Below are 15,614 nucleotides of genomic sequence, written 5' to 3' on the forward strand. Positions count from 1 at the left end.
GTCCACTATATTTATGAAAAACATATCTGAAATGTATTTTAACAAAATTGATGATTTCATTTTATTGGGGCAAAGACATGTACACATAAATAAGTGGTACAACTGAGGTAAGTTTAAAGTTTATGTGGTACAACTAGTTTTTTTTATTTCAATGCCAAAATCCAACTATGTACAAACATGTACAACTCAAAAACTAGTACAACTATGTACAAACCAGTATAACTCAAATAATAGTACAACTATGTTATTTTGTTTTGTATTGTGCATCACGTTTTAAACATGTATCATGTTTTAAACATTGTGATTGAACACTAATGTCGAGTAGTTGTACTAGTTTTACCATTCGTATATATCATCATCACTTGTCATTATTTGTTTATGCATCCTTTTTGAACTTGTGACGAATTCTAAGTTATATTTTCCATATTAAATTTTATAAATAGTACAAATAATACGAGGAAAAAAATAAAGATGCGTTTTTTTCAAGAACAATACAACTAGTACAATTAATTCAACTAATAAATATTAAAAAGTTCAATATTAAATTTTATAAATAGTACAACTAATACAACATATTACAATGTTGAAATAATAAATATATTTTGAATAACTAAAAGTCAATAACTATTACATATATAGTTAAATTGGTGCGAACGTATAAATCAATTTTATTAATCCAAAATTTTTTGTAAAAAAATTTGATAGGATATGTAATTAAATTTAAATGATATTAACATACATAGTATATTTTTAATATTAATGTCTATTAAATGATGTTTTCTACTCATATGTTATTTTTATCATGTGTATCTTTAATAGCAAAAACTTTAAATTATTGATAACAAAATTTTTATTGTGGGATTAATAATTTTAGTAATTTATAATTTAAAAAATTATCAATGTTAGTTCAAAACTTTTATCAAAAAAAATTATTCAAAGTAAATTTTGAAACTAAAATATTTATTTATTCAATATGGTTTATAGTTTAATTTAGAATGATATATAGACATATATATTTTAAATCTTAATGATTAATTAAATTAGACTTTTATTTATATGATTTTGTAATCATTTGTATTTTGTCATAACAAAAATTTTAAACCATGGATCGTAAAATTTGAATGTGAGACTTTTAACAGTTTTAGTAATTTATAGTCGTTTTTTAAAATTCAAAATATAACATATACAGAAAAATCTAAATTTTTATAATATGGTTATTATGATTTTTTAAAATTATTTTAATAGTTTAAAATTAAACAAATTTGATAAGATACATTATTTTTTTATCAGATCTTTATTATTCAAAATCATTAATTGTCATATATACTTTAGCCACATTAGGCAATTCCGTAATCTTTATTTAAGGAAATAATAAATGACATTAATAATGAATTTATGGTTAGTTTAATAAAAAACTTATTATATAATTAGATGGACCAACATATTTCTCTAATAATTCTAAGAATCATCATAGTGATGACACGTGGCTACAAAAAGAAGTTGTAATGTTTCACAAATAATATATAGGGGATAACTAATAAAATTGTACTAGTTAAAATGTACAACCGTACAACTAGTATAACTGTACAACTAGTATAATTGGTATAACTGTACAAATAATACAACTGGTATAACTAATAAAATTAATTTTTAATATTAAAAATAATAAATAAATCTGGGCCGGGTTTTGGATACATGGGTTTGGGTCCGAATATATCTGGTTGGGTTGGTAAATAATTTAAAATTTCCAGGTTTTTGGGACATTTTGTTCTTTTTTCATATTAAATTTAATTTAAAAAGAAATTCAAATTGAAAGAGGTCTAAAGTAGATTTTATTATACCCAAGTGGGTCATTATAGCATTTGATCCAGAGCAATAGATGAAATGTATGTTGATAGCAGCCACATCCGCAGACTATTTATCAAAACTTCAATAGTATGCGTTAGTTTTTACAAGGCCTTCTCTATAACCGGATTCTTATCAATGGAAACAATGATAGCTCTTTCAATAGGTAAGGGAGTGTTCAAGTTCGTGGAATGTGAAGTTTTTTTACAATAGTATTTGGTTTTGCCGTTTGTGTTAGATTTTTGATGTAGTTATGTGTGGCTTGAGTTGTTTTCTGTGTGTTTGAGTTTGCTTTTGGCAGTATGTTTGTGTTCTATTTATTTTATGTGTGTTTAAATAGCTTTGATAATGTTGCGTCTTAGATTCTGCTTTTGGATGGTGACAAGATACAAAACAGAAATAGTTGGCAGACTCAACCTGCTGATCAAACCAGAGGACTGGCTTATCCAGTTTGAAGTAAGAGAAACCAGAGAGAGGTACATCGCCTTAAACATTGTATCATTGTATGCTTTTGGGTAGCAAATAGTTTCTGGAGCTTTTACTCTTTGAAGCTGAAAGACAGCGCTCTTGAAGCCAAAGAACCTTATCAGTTGAGTCAGTAAAAACAGAACGTAAATACAGAGGAATAAGATATACAAGGCTAAACCAATCGTCCTTAGGGATGTTCAAGATATTCTTAAAAGAATTTTGAGAAAAATCTCTTTATCATTGATATTATAGGCTGATTACCAACCTTTCTGTCCTCCTGTAAATTACAAGTATAGTTAACACTTACGGATTGTGGTCCTTGGCGACATTTTGGTTGTTCATAATTGTGATCATGAGGCATAGACTAATGTTCACACATCAATTAAGAAATCAGCTCAATTATGGAAATATGAGTAAATACAGTGATAAAGAGTTACCTTTACATATTGTTGGAAGAAATTGTCTTGGCTTTCCCATTGCCATAAAAGTTGCCATGTGTTTTGACATATCTGTGTGACCATCTCTATACAAGGTTAAACGAATGTTACAGTAATAATACATTTAATCACAGATAGTGGTGTGAGTTCTTAATGGCATTGAAGACTAATGAAAGCCAAAGTAGTAAACCAATGTTGAAAGCCAAAACAATGTCGGCACGAAAAAGGAAATAAACCACACATCACAATACAAGAAAACAAATATCCCGTTTTGGGCAAGAGAGGAAGTTCGCCTTAATTTTGTGGCATGCTACTTGGCTAGAGAATAGTCTTTCTTTTGTTATTTGTAGCTTAATGATCATATATTCATCTCTCAAAAGCAAAGAACTTTTATTAGTAAGTAAGCAACAAACAAAGTGTAAACAAATAATCTTTAGATCTTCGAATATGGCCGATCGAAAAATATTTAAGTTAAAAAAAATTAAGCTACTCATACTCGAGTAGTTTTGTTGTGTCACTCAAAACCCTTATTAAAATATAAGTTATTAGTGTGATTTTTAATTGTAACGAACACTTTCTATTTCTCATTCATATTTTAACTTACTAATCTCTTCTTACAAAGTGATTCACATATTAAACCAAAGTTGTGATCCATTAGAAAAGAGAGAGAAATGTATAAAGAGTGACTATGTGTTGTTTAAAAAAAAAAATGAGTGACTACGTATTGAATTGTTTTATTGAAACTATGAGGTGTGTGTGCGTACGTTTGGATTAGTAGTGATTAATAACATATTTTAATGAGAATCCCAATATGCCAGATAAATAGATAAATGAGAATTTGAATTATAACTACAGTTTTGTTAACATTTTATTCATTTTCACCTTCGTTGTTCCATATATATTTTTGATATTAAAAGAACAACAATTTTAGTTTAATTTTCAATCATTTAAAATTCAATGGACAGTTTGTATTTGTATTTGTATATGTATTTTATATATTAAAGAACAACAATTATAGTTTAATATTTTTATAAATTCATAATGTATATGTATTTTATATATTAAATGTAAATATATTTGTCTGAAACCCGGGCGTAGCTCGAAAAAATCTGTAGTATCTATACTAAATAAAAGGCGGATATGCTAAGTAACTAGCGTGTCCACGTCGTCCCAAAAAAAACAACCAATAGGAAAGCTTCCTATTGCCGCGTTGGCGATGACGTGAAACCGAGTTTCAATCCGGTTGGGCCTGGGCTGGAATTAAAACATTTTTCTTTGGGCCTGGTTTGTTAACCGTGAAACCTAATCAGGTCGGGATTGATCTCTTCCCTTGCGACTCCTCTTCTTTCGACTTCTCCGTCTTCGATTCCCTTTCTCTTTCGATCCATTTCTGCAATCAATTGAAGACTCATCCACTATATGCTTTAATCATAGCTTCGTCTATCTCATTCAATGAAGACCTTTCACCTTACTCTCCATCATTTGTTGTATAAAACTCTTCCCCTATGTTTCGATGATAATCCTCAAGATATATTCAAAAATTCACATCGATGGAATCCAAAAGCCACCTTTCAGCCTCCAGCAACCCCACCTCAGACATGCAAACCGACGTCTCCTCCGCGATCGAACCGAAGTCAAACTTCCAGATCGACGGTTCATCCACACCGATGGAATCCAAAGGCCAGGCTCCAACATCCATCGATCGCATGTCGGCCACGGAGACGGACGGCTACTTAGTTCGAACGCAACTCAACCACTCAAACCGACGGTGAATCCCCGATGAAAACAAACGAAAAATCACATGCCCCCTCCACGATAGCACTCAAACATACCGGGAAGATCGTCGCCTCCTCCGCGATGCTGATGAAAACCGGCGGAAAGGCTGTTGGCTCTTCCGTGATTAAAACCAAGCCTCATGGTAAGGCTGCTGTAGTCTCCGGGAACGATGTCGAAGTTATGGGCTTTGACGAAGTGACACTTGGCCCACATGAAGCGGAGTTGCGGTTTCGTCTTATCCATTTTTGGGAGGCTCGAAACCCACATACGAAAACCCTCATTGGAGAGGAGATGCTTCTCATTGATGAGCAGGTTCATCTTTAATTTTTTATATGTATGTTTATTATTGCTCGGTTAATAAAGTTATTCTATTAATCGGATCACTTTCATATGCTGGACAGGGAAATGTTATAAAAAGATTTATTCCAGCAAGCCGTGTTCAGACATATCTGCGAAAGATGACATCAGGAACCGTTTACAGGCTAAACAAGTTCTTTGGATCGAGGAACAAAGCTCAGTATCGGGTTGCTGATCACAACGTGACAGTAATGTTTTCATGGAACACTGTTCTAACTCCTCTTCAGAATAGTCCGATACTATTTCCAGAAGATTGGTTCCGGTTTCGTGACCACGAGGAGTTCGAGGCTAACTGTGATCTCAGGGGTGTTCTTTATGGTAAGCCATGTCTCTTCCATTTATATTCAGCTATGATAATTTAATTAGCATTGGTTTGATTCTTAACTAACTTAGCATATTTCAGATTATGTTGGTCACATGAGGCTGATCAATGGGCAAGCTATGACCGAGCATCTCATAATTGACGAATCTAACATAGTAGAAAAGCGGCATCTGGTGGTCCATGTTCAGACACATGGGTGAGTTTGTCTAATGTTACAAGTATTATATGTCTGTTTCTATTAACATTTTATTTTTAATATCATGCAGCGGACCAGTGATGAAGCTATACCTATGGGACCAAGCCGCAACAGTCTTTTGCCAGAAGTTCAAATCTTATGGAAGCACTCCACGCGTTCTTTTAGTTACCACAATGAATCCTAAACGAATTGGAGCTTAGTAGTTCACTTACATAATAAAATTGTAATATAATTTGGTTACTAACACCCCACTGATGTGTTAACAACAGGGACTCTTGCTCTTACTTCTATGACATCTTCTAGAGTGTTTATGGACATTGATGTCCAGCCGACCAGGGACTATCTTGACTGGTAGGTTATTACGCATACAAAATGTATTTCATGCTCCTGCAGCTGTGCTATAATGTCCACTTTCTCATTCTGAACATGTTGGGTTCCAACTCAGGTGTTGCTAACGAGGTTATTGCAGATGTAGTCACTAAGCCTGAGACAGTAACTCTAGGTGAACTCTTCTCCTACATCAAGCAAGAAACTGCTAAGGTACAATGTTTGCTATGTCTTTCCATTTAATACGATATGCTTGTGTACTTAAGAAATTTCTTTTAACATTGTCATAGGTTGCTTGGTTTGAGTGTACAGCCACTATCGATGATGTACTCCATGGTTCCCCATGGTATTATCTTTCTTGGGGTGGGTGTAACACAAAGGCAACCAAAGAGCCTACCTCATTGGTTTGTACGAACAAAAAGTGTGCCAACTCTGAGGTCGTGGGAGTTCCACAGTAAGAGTTGTTAGCTTCATTACATCCATCTATTATCATCAATCTTTACTAATTTCCTTTCTTGGCAGGTACTTAACTAAGATCTCTGTTTATGACAAGAGTGAGAAGGCGGTGTTTGTCCTTCTTTGTGATGCTGGTCGTGAATTGACTGGCAAGCATGCTTCAGAGTTAGTTGCAAGATACTTTGAGGTAATTTCAAACATTTTTATCCACCAACTCAGTCTATGTTCTCACACGAGTGCTTTACTTGAATGTCAGTTTAACGAGGATGTGGGAGCTGATCACACTGTCCCGGTTCCACAAACTCTCATGGATACCATTGGTCAGACACGCAAGTTTGTTGTCCAAGTCTCTCAGCATAACCTCACTGGCAAGACTCAAACCATCACTGTCACAAAGGTACTCCCAGAACCAGCTCCACAAAACGCCATTGAAGATCCAGCAGATGAGAGGATTAGAAAGGCTTCTGACAGTCTTGAATCACAGGAAGCTAAGCGTGCTAAGAGTGAATAATATATCTTAAGTCATTGCCTGCTTCATAGTTTTCATTTCAGACTTTGCTTTCTTTAAAATTTATGTTTCAGACTATACTCCTTATTACGGTAGATTCTCCATTTTTGATGTTTGGATGCAATCAAATATGGTTTTGAGATTTTCGTTTGGGTGCAAATGAGTTTTTTTTTAACTATGATCTAAAATTCTTATATTACTCTTTGATCAATATAAAAATTCTTTTTTAGGTTCAATAAATGTGATAAACTCATGTGGAACACAAATTTTTAGTCTTGGTATTTTAGAAAACTAAAAAAATATTTTTGTTACATAAAAAAATGGAAAAAAAAATTATATATAACATTCAACCAACAAAAATATGGTATATTCACATTAAACCGAAAGTTTTCTTTAAAATTAAATAGCAAGCGGTTTATAAATAAATAACCCGGGAGTAGTCCGGGAAAAAAACCTAGTATATATATATATCAATACAATACTAAAAGGGGATATAAACCATGGAGAAAGTGTCCACGTCGACAGAAAAAATCGACCAATAGGAGAACAGTTCTCTGCCTCGTCAGATACGCTTCGACAAACCCTTATTTTCCCAAAATCGAATCTCGGACCTTTCTCTTCGTCTTCTCCGTCGTCTTCGTTTCATGCGTTTACAATTGATCGTAACCCACAGGCCATTTGCTTTTGGAATCTATGTTTGGAGGCGTATTTTCTGTGCCTGTGAATAATCCTCACTTGCGCAAATCTGGAAGTATAATCATGAGACGAAGGCTTGCACTGCGACTTCGCGTGCCTGATCTATACCCTCCTGAGGATGAAGCTCACGGAGGAGCGCGTGAAGTCGATTGTCTGCGACGCGGTCGAGATCGAGAGGGAGTTTGTGTGCGACGCGCTTCCGTGTGCGTTGGTGTGGATGACCCGTGAGCTGATGAGTCAGTATATCGAGTCCGTGGTGGATAGGCTTTTGGGTGCGCTTGGGTACGGGAAGGTGTACGGTGTGGCGAATCCGTTTGATTGGATGGAGTTGATTTCGCTTCAGGGGAAAACGAACTTCTTCGAGAAGAGAGTTAGTGACTACCAGAAAGCTTCTGTTATGTCTAGCTTCCGTTTGATAATCATTGAAACTCATGGCTAGGTACTATTGCCAAATTGTGAAGCCCTTTTAGTCCTTAGCAGCCTCAAGGTTTTTTCTTCTTTCACCCAAATTCTTGGACTTTCTGTAGAGATTTGATTTTGTAGCATGGAAAGGAGCTCTCATGTTTGGCTTTTTCTTTTTCTGTGTAATATAATGGACTGATTTGAGATTTAAATCTTTGATTCTTCAGGTTGCTCTGTATGTTGGTGGTCTTTATATTTGTGGAAAGGTTGGAGATTTTGATTTAGCTTTTGATTTGCCTCTATAGTTTTGAATTCTTTTCATTATATGAACATGTTTAAAAAACTTGCAGGTTGGATGGGAATCTGTAATGAAAATGGGACAAGACACACGAGAACTGTTCTTCTATGAAACATTTCTATATTACAACCCTCTCCTCATTGTAAGTCTTTGTCGAAATCAGAAACTCAAACCCTTAACGTGTGTTTCATTCCTCTAATATATATTCAATTACTTTCAGACAATGATGGTTTGGCTCTGGGGTGTTAATCTATGGGTGTTTTCTCGAACTGGAGTCGATTACGCAGCAATATTTTATCTAGGACCAGATCATCATAGTCACAAAGAGATATGGAAGGTATTACAATTCCTTAGTTACCTACCATCTTTATCCAATGATTTTCTAAAAAATCTGAGGGTGTAACAGTGTGCTAGGTGGATGACGACGATAATATTAACTAGCATGACTGCGTATCTGTATCTATACTCCCATGGAGATGTGTCCTTGGCTGCTTCTCAACCAGTGTAATATATGTATCTTCTCTTATTTTTAGAGATATTTTTTATTCATTTTGTTTCATAGAGTTTTGACATTTTTTTTCTGATGTTTTCCAGATTGTTTTGTATCTCTCTGTTGTGATCATTCCCATCACCCCTTTCGATATCTTCTACAAGGTAGGTTGATCTCGACGAAAAAACATTTCGATCCAAGTGATTGCTCCTGCAGCAGAAAACGTTGAGGTACCAACCAAGACAGTGGAGAAAACCGTTGTGGTTACCGAACAGGCGGAAGGGGGATAGGCCGCGACAGAGTATGCTCCAGCTCCAGTCGCCGTAACTGAACAATCCGAAGCACCAGTCGAAGGAACGAGCAAGGAAGTGGTTGTGGAAGAGGCAGAGAAAAAAGATGAAGAAACTGAGAAGAAACCAGAGGAGCCAAAGGTAGAGGAGGAAGAAGACAAGACAGAAACTCCGGTCGTTGTGGAGGAGGCAAAAACATAAGAGAAGGAGGAGGTGACTGAAACTCCGGCGGTTGTGGAGGAGGAGAAGAAGGCTGAGGCAGAGGAAGTTGTGGCTGTTGGTGAAGTCGCCGCTGAGAAGACCGAGGAGTAAAGCGGAAGAAACTATATATGCACCTTCGGTCTCATTTCGTTATCTTATTAAAATATTTATTTTATCAACATTTTATAAGTTTCTATGTTCTGTTGTGTTTATTATGATGAACTCAGATGTTTGGATAATTTGATGGTTGCTATATTGCTTACATGCTTGGTCTAGCTTTTTTTTTTTATCAGCAAGCAACTACTACTTGCCTACTTGGTCTTAGCTACAAGCTAGGGCATGGAATATTAAAACCGTTTTGCGTTTACAATTAGTCAAAAGAGAGTATAATTGATGATCCAAGTGATATACAAATCCTCAAATTTCTTTCCGTTTTTCAAAATGAAAACATAATCCGACGTTTCCAAAAAGATCACCGACCATAAGTGGATCATCACAGATGATTGTTCCCATGAGTTTTTGAAAGAGTTATTCAAAAGTAAAGATAATAATTTCCAACATACCACTAACTAACAAAATATTCGTAGTATACATGAAAAAAATCATAGAACTAGGGTATTGATCAACAAAAAAAATACTGAATAGTTTTAAAGTCATGTTCGGCCCAGCTCACTTTACCGTATTATTTAGGCCTATCTTTAATCCAAATCTATGTTTTGGTTTTACTATAAAAGCCTAATTCCATTCATTAACTGAGCATGACTCGCGTTTAACTTAGAAAATAGCGGTTTACTGGGCTATGAGTGCGGAACATCATATTTGCCGACTGTTGCGAAACCTCAAATTAAACCTTCGTTACAGACTGAATTGTGAACAAAATATTTTACGTAAAATAAAATCCACATAGGAAAAAAGGGGTAGCGGTCTTGATAAATTCAATCACCCAAAAGAACCGGATTGATCTCGACAAAGATAAATATTGGGCCCATTTGTTAATTACTGTAACAATTAGATTGATGTGGCCCATCAATAATAAGAGCGGACAAACTTATCAAAACAAGTTGAAATTCTTAAAAGCAACTGCAAATCAAATCTTAAATGCGAAAACTCGATCGAGATTTTAAGTTGTTACATTTAAATCACCATACTGCAGTAAAATATCCTAAAATACAAATTCCAATGTTTATTTAATAAATATAATATCAATGTTTTGGGAGAGTTCGGTCGCTACGTAGCGGCAGTTGACATCTATTAAAAATATCTATTAAAATTAGTATCGGCAATTGACATTATTGAAGTTGGTTATCTTCTTCTTAAGTGAAGAAGTTGACATCTATTAAATATATCAAATCTCTTGACATTAAAACACGGATTTCTATGTTCTAACTACATAACAAACCTAGAATCATCTTTCGTAGTTGTTAAGAATTTGATTGCTATAGTATTACTTATATGTTTAATTTTGCCACTCTTTCTTTACCAGGATCTTCGAGATCACATGAGCTCCAATGTTACAAGTGGAAGCTTAGAAACGTTTCCATGAGCTGAGCCGAGGTAAAAACTTCACCTGCATAGCTGTTAAAAGCTAACATTTGTTTGCTTTCTAACCAAAAAGAGTCTTAGCCTATTGTATCTGATGTTGTTTAATTTATATGCCCCAGATTCAATGGTCCTTGCAATTAAAGATTGGAAAACAGGGCAGTACCTACAGATTATGTTTGAGAAACCACAAAAGTTACAAGAGACCAGGAGCTATTCCATCACTCAACCAATGAAATCGCACATCTGCCACATCCGAATCTGGTTTCCAAACTGAATCTGCTTTGGTATCAATGAAACTAAAAGTTCATTCAATTTTTTTTTCTTTTCAATTCGTGTATATATATATATATATATGTGCGTGTATATATTGGGTACAAAAATCCATATAAGAGAATGCAATTTCTTAATTAAAAATTGATTAAATATAAAGAGTAAAAAAACAAGGTGTTATTAAATATATAAACTACAAATTAAATATGCTCAACGCAAACACACATAAAAGTGAGACATCATATTTGGATATATTTAAATAAATAATTTTAAATATATTATATTCTTGATAATTTTAAAATTACTTAAAAAGAAACTAAATTATTAAAAAATTAATATACAAATAAAACAAAAGCAATATTTTGTAACGTCAAAATAATAAATGAATAAAAATATATTAGGTTAATAAAATAGATTTTAGATTTTAAAGACTTCTAATTCATGTAATATTACAAAATTCAAAAATTGTTTATTACAATTAATATTTTACCTTTAGATATATTAAAATAATATTATAGATTGATATTCAATTGTCAGTTTTCAACTATTACACGTAAAAAAAATACGCTTATTTTTTGAAAAGGAGGTTTTATATTTTAAGTAGGTTATTGGAGTACTTTTTCTTTTCGTGAATTTATTCAAGATGAGATTCCGATCTTTTAAACTAAGTTAATATATGTTTTATATATAATTATATTTTTTTACATAACTCTTAAATCTCGGACTTGGTTCTTCATATTTTATTAGTTAATTGTGTTATATATAATAGAAATGCTTACTTCAAACTAAAAATATAAAAAAATCAAATTTAAAAATTAGTTAAATATAATTTAACATACAAAAATTCGCATACAAATAAAAATGATAAATGTAACAAATTTAAATATATTATCCGCGCGGAGAAAAGATCTAGTATATATATTATAATGAGGGAGTTTCATCACTTCTAAGACTATCCACATCAGCAGCATGTTGTAGATCCCACTTTAATTTTTTTTTTTAAACTAGTGGCCTGTAATATGATGCATGGTGATAAGAGTTTTATGATACATGGAATGGTCTTCGTAAAATAAAGGCCCAGTTGACCTCTTTGGTCCAAAAGCTATCTCTTCAATGGAAACTAGGGTTGTTATCATCGGTTCAGACTCATCTCTGAAACACGTATTTTGTGTTTCCATGAATCAGTTTGTCTTTTCCTACCTCTACATCTCCCCATCTTTACTCAGTCTTCATTAATGGATCCTAATCGAAACACCTACGAAAATCCTCCTTATATATAGTCAGGCCCGGCTCAAAAGAATTTTGGGCCCTTGGCAAAATAATCAAAAATTTTTTTTTTTACATAATTATATGATAACTTAAAAATTTCGGGCCTTATCTTCAATTTTTTTAAAAATATTGGGCCCCTTTTCAATACTATTTATGCAAAAAATCTTTTGGGCCCTAGGCCAATGCCCCTTTGCCCACCCTCCTGAGCCGGGCCTGTATATAGTTCATAAACTAAGAAACCCTACATCTCAAATACTCATCTCGAAAAAGTCTATTAGGCGCAGCTTATTACATCACCTAGAAAAATTATGCCTTTGATCCTCCAGTTGCTCAGACCGGCGTCCACCAGTCAACCTTCCACTCTCTCAGCCTTGGTTGTACTACTTTGGTCGCCTCCTCCGCTTTTGGGTTCCCGCAGCATCAAGAAAACGGTGAATTCATTCCTTGACGAAAAGGTAAAGAGATCTTCAGTCTATCACCACTTATCTATTAACTGTTTTTAATCTATTATCTAACTCTTGGTTAAATAATCTAATTTGTTTCAATCCATGAATTCAGTGTTATCAGGTTTTTGCGTTATTTATCATGTACCATTTATAAAAACAAACCTTCATTTTAATAGGATAAGCTCTATTTTTAAGTTTCATGTTGAGCTTGCTGTGGATGACGGCAAAGATAACGTAACGTTTGTAGTCTTCGATAAGGAGATGACAAACCTGACCAAATACGAAGCTGCTGCTCTTGCGCTTGAGGAGGTACTTTTAATCTCTAGGAATACATTTTCAGTGCTTTGACATTGTTACGGTTACTATAACCCCCTTGAAACTGCTAACCTACTACAGATAGCAAACGGTGGGGAGGAAGAGCTTCCTTGAAGGGCTTTAAGATTTTAAACTTAAGCAGCCGCACCGGTGGAAGTAATACCATCACTAACATCGTCTACAAAGAGGCTTTTAATGGCCTACCTCAAATACCCGTATGTTATCTCCCTTCTTTATTTACACAATTACTTCTACTATTAAACTTTAAACAAATCACAACCACCACACAATCGAAACACAACTAACTTTAATTCCCTAAGTAAGCGTTCGTTTGGGTTGTCATTGACTTCTTTACAATATATATCATCCTGCAAAGGTACATGAACGATCAGAAAAGCTAAAACAATGCTTAAATGGGTTTGGATTAAGATGAAACCTGAAGAATTAATGAGGTCAATTTATGCATGGAAAGATCGTCTTCTGCAACTCCCTGGTTAACACAAAAAAACAACTTCTAAGAATTAAAAATTCAAATCGGAAACAGACGTCAAATACGTGGAAACATTTTTTATTGAGTAAAAATTAGATTGAAATAAATATTTTTTTTTTTTTTGATTAACCTGGAGGGACTTCCACCCCGAGGGGCCAACCCCTCGGCGCGAGGCGGACCATTTGGTACTACGGGGAATTAGATACCCCAATTGCCTGGCCAGCGTATCGAACCCGCGTGTTCCGTATTGGGGTTTTTTATTTCCCCTCAAGACCATCTGGGCGAGCTACGCTGGTTTTGAAATAAATATTTTAAGTATCAAAAAATATTATGGCTATTCAGATGCTATAATATGGGTGTTGATAACTACATAAGCACATAACTTGAAAGATACTACTATATATACTTTAGGTTTAGTATCGGTGCCTCACAAATTAACATATGCGTAGATGAACTATACAAGGCAAGAGACCAACTGTTTTATAAAATTGATTAATACCCATAAAACTGAAACCAACAAAATTTGATTCTTTTTTTTTGACTTGTAGCTGTCAAAACTCAAAACAAAGTAAGATCACACTCAATAACGATCATCAGTCCTTTAAAAGTTTGATTCTTTTGAAAGAGATATGAATCAGCTCAACTAAAACTCAACGATACAAGCACCAAATCAGCTGAACTAAAACTAAATAGCACAGACTGCAATTTAACAATTTCCCCACTTACTTTTGCAGCTGTGTATGAGGAAGCCGAAGACGTTGAAGAAAATCAGTGAATTCACCGTAACCCAAAGGAGAAAAGGTAAGCATGTCTCACCAATACAGCTAAACCCAAACTTAATATATGTACTACTCCATCTAAATAATAAAATCAAACACAGGCATAGCAGCTAACTCTTCTGTGCTACAAAAAGGAGGCAAGTTCATCACCAACTTCACTTGCGTAAATAATAGAATCAAACACAGGCACAGCAGGGAAATTCAGAGACTCTTTAGGCCAAACGTTGTTACGACCCAAAGTATTTAGTATTTGTAACAAAAAAATCACTTCATTTTAAACCCGTTAAGATCCAAACACAACTAAAACTCCCGGATACAATTTTAATTCCAGTTTTTCTTTTTGTTATTTTCACATGTTTGTTTTAAAAACAAGTAACAGGAAATTACAAATTACCAAAACAAAAAAAAACTAACTTTTTAAAAGAACAATTAACTACAAAGTTTGGATAATGAACTGTTTTATTTTAAAACAAAACAGCATCAAATAAACAACCCAAATCAACTACTCTGTTATAACAAGAAATAACATACATAATTCTGAAACACAATCAATAACCACAATTAATCACCTCACCTCAATCTTATTAAAATACAAATCTCGGCAAATCAAACGTCCACAGCATAGTAATTAGAACAACACATCCCGATCCCGCGCTATCAAAGACCAAATATAGTAATTTAAACAACACGTCCCGACCCGCGCTTGGGCGGAGGCTACGCCCCTAGTCCAAAATGTGTGAGTGTCTGGCTAGTTTTGAAGCTGTTTAAGGCCACTCATACAGTTTCTCTGTTGAAAATTGTTTGTATATGGAAGTAATGTACTCATAAGGCTATCTATTTACCACGCAGAGCCAGCCATTGGTCCAAGCCCATCAAGCACTGGCTTCCGGCTGACAGAGTTATGAAATTTGGTCGGCCACAAATTCATAAGTGCCTTTGTGGTATAGTGGCTTACTGTTAACAGTTAAATGTGCTGGTCTTGTGTTCCATTCTCTCAGGTCACAATAACTTCTTCTTTTTTTTTTACTTTACAATAAAGTTAAATTAAGTAAATAAAAACGAAATTTTCGTTAAACATAAATTAATTACTTTTTTTTGTTACTGTCGCCGTAAAGCTTAAATTAAAGTCTAAACATATCCTTAATTGATATCATCTTTCTATTCCTATTACTTGAATCGTCTCTTATTTTCTTCTGCAATTGTAAACTGAATTGTCATCTCCTCCTCTTCTTGATCCATCATGGTAAATTCATAATTTCATACTTATGTACATATATTAGAGTTGACTTTCTGTGGAAAAGTAGTCAATTATATAGTAATATAATTCTTTTGGTTTCATACTTTCTATCTGCATATATATATATATATATATATATATATATATTCATGATTATTTATATGTGTTTATTTATAGCATAGCCATTGATTTTCTAA

The 15,614-nt window shown here is 33.9% G+C and overlaps 2 long non-coding RNA genes across 2 annotated transcripts; both read left to right on the plus strand.

Annotated features, from left to right (window-relative positions):
• The first annotated feature begins 6,250 nt into the window (after window positions 1–6,250).
• Window positions 6,251–9,058, plus strand: LOC106394562. Its single transcript, XR_007319736.1, has 3 exons — window positions 6,251–6,371; window positions 6,441–7,875; window positions 8,018–9,058. It is a non-coding gene; the product is annotated as an uncharacterized LOC106394562 (long non-coding RNA).
• A 3,316-nt stretch (window positions 9,059–12,374) lies between these two features.
• LOC106410077 lies at window positions 12,375–14,503 on the plus strand. Its single transcript, XR_007319737.1, has 4 exons — window positions 12,375–12,905; window positions 12,993–13,126; window positions 14,136–14,202; window positions 14,282–14,503. It is a non-coding gene; the product is annotated as an uncharacterized LOC106410077 (long non-coding RNA).
• The last annotated feature ends 1,111 nt before the right edge of the window (window positions 14,504–15,614 follow it).

The sequence above is a fragment of the Brassica napus genome, chromosome C2, assembly GCF_020379485.1.
Source record: "Brassica napus cultivar Da-Ae chromosome C2, Da-Ae, whole genome shotgun sequence".
Lineage (NCBI taxonomy): Eukaryota > Viridiplantae > Streptophyta > Magnoliopsida > Brassicales > Brassicaceae > Brassica > Brassica napus.